Source organism: Trypanosoma cruzi, genomic scaffold (assembly GCF_000209065.1).
Source record: "Trypanosoma cruzi strain CL Brener 1047053517047 genomic scaffold, whole genome shotgun sequence".
Taxonomy (NCBI): Eukaryota; Euglenozoa; class Kinetoplastea; order Trypanosomatida; family Trypanosomatidae; genus Trypanosoma; species Trypanosoma cruzi.
The window spans coordinates 56,257-58,514 of NW_001849429.1; the positions used below are offsets into that span (position 1 = coordinate 56,257).

Genomic DNA, 2,258 nt, shown 5'->3' on the forward strand with positions numbered 1-2,258 from the left:
CCACACGATGTCATCAGTGTGCCGAGGAGGTGGTCGAGTAGCGACATGAGTTTCCTGCTATGAGGCAGCTGCCATTGGGAGAAGCTTTCGGTGCGAAGGTCCTTCTTAATGCCCAGCCGTTGGCGCACAGCCAGAGCGTCTGTACATTCCGGAAGCAGATGGCGAAAGGTTTCATGCGTGTCAACTGGCGTGCCTGTGGAAGTTGGCTGATCCTGCAGTGGCAGAGACCGCTTCCTGGCATTACAGAGCGAGTAGCGGTGAGTTTCTTGGCGAATGGTACTACGCCACTTGTTGGTGAGCTGGGTAGTAAAACATGTCAGCAGATCCGTATGCCATAAAGGTGCGGTTCCATGCTCCGTGTATTGTCCACTTTCCATAGTCTGCGTCGTATACTGATCTGCAGGCTCGTTAGCATGTACTCCGCGATGTCCGTAACAAAACTGCAGGTGCACGGACCAGCCAGCACACGTCAGTGTCAAGAGACGCTGCCAGATCTGATCCTCCGTCCAGTCTGTCTGACTGAGCGGGCCCTTGTTTAGAGCCGCTAGAAGAGACTGACTGTCCGTAACCACAAGCAGGGTTTTACGCCTGTGGCGGATACGAGGAATCATCAGCTTCTCTAGGGCTAGAAGCAGCGCACGTGATTCCGTCCTGTAGCTGCATGGGCGTGCACCGCAGTTTATGCTGGCCTTTTCTATTATCTCTGATGAGTTGAGGGATGAAAGCAGTATTCCAACCCCTGCTGACTTGGGAACGTCGACACCGCCATCGGTCGCAAGTATCCACGAACGATGGCTGTGCAGCGCCAGAGCCTCTTCGCTGACTCTGCGCTTTTCCCTTATCAGCTCTTCTTCGTCCGTTATTGAGTGGTCTATCGGAAGTTCCTCCCCGATGGTGACCCGGAGTGCGGAGGCCGCAAACCAGGGAGGAATGGAGCTGCGAAAGAACCGCTCTTCGCGTGGCGAGCTCTCGGTGATGCCATAGTCCTTTGTGTATGCGTCTACGAAGGCATATAGCTCGTCCCGAGATAATGGCGAGATGCGGAAACCGGCGCGAGGCGGTGGCTCAGGCGGGGGTCTCCGCATCCAGTCCGTCTGACATGCGCGTGTGTTCTCAAATATTGAGAGCCGCGCGCGCAGGCAAAGGACATGGAGCGGCGGCATATTAGCCACCAGCAGTGCGGATTCCGGGTCGACAGTGCTCGGAACTCCGCTGACAATGCGTGCCAGAGTTGCGTACGTCTTCTGCATCTCATTCTTCGCTGAATCCGTCGCTACTGCCCATATGAGCTCGCTGCCATAGCGTAATTTGGAGCACCGTATCCAATGACGAACGTGCGTAGGTCATGTGGAGATGGTCCCGCCTCTTTGTGCGCTATGCAGCGTAGCTGCGATATCCGTTGCGAAGTGGCAGCGCATTGCTTGGTGGCCGCCACATTTAGCGTCAGTCGTGGATCGAGATCCATGCCGAGAAGCTTCGTAGTGTGTGACGACCCAATGGTCATGACTGGGATTTGACATCCAGCCACTACCAGGGGCCACCTTCCTTCACGATCATAATCTGACTCCGTGTGCGTGGATAGTGTGAACCAAGCAGCTTCACACTTTGACGGGTTGATGGCCAGGCCATTTTCCTGACTCCACGCATGCAGTTTTTGAAGAACCATGTTGGCAGTGGGAATGGCGTCTTCCCGGGACTGCCCCTTAACGATAATAGAGAGGTCGTCCGCATACATGTCTGCTGTGACACCCGCAAAGCTGTTCAGCAGATTGAGAAGTGGGTGTGCGTAAAGGGAGAACAAATATGGTCACAGCACGGACCCCTGAGGAACTCCTCGCTGCATGGGACGCCGATCGCTGTGTCTGTGGCCAACTCGTGTCTTCGCGTAGCGACCACATAGAAAGTTTCTAAGCCACCTTCGACAATTCACCCCCGGAATATTAGCCAGCAAGCGACTGAGGACTCGATGATCTACGGAGTCAAAAGCCTTGCTGAAATCAACCAACACCAGCAGGGTCCGATGGGGTCTGTAGTGGAGTTGATTGCCAATACCGCTCTTCTTGGGAAGGCTCACTTGGAAATAGTGATTTCTATTATGCTCCACTTCGTGTGTCAGGTGTGCCAGCTGCATCGTCGTGGTACGCATGCTACGATATGCATACTGGTGGGGGTGCGGCGTCCACACCCAAAGCAATCTCTTCAGTACCATTTTCTCAGCAACCTTACTCACAATGGAAGTAAGGCTGATGGGTCGATAT

The 2,258-nt window shown here is 54.5% G+C and overlaps 2 annotated features.

The window, feature by feature from the left end:
• Positions 1-2,258: part of a sequence feature (areas not merged during assembly with more than two copies in the genome that could not be assigned to a particular haplotype) that runs on past the window's edge.
• Positions 1-2,258: part of a mobile genetic element that runs on past the window's edge.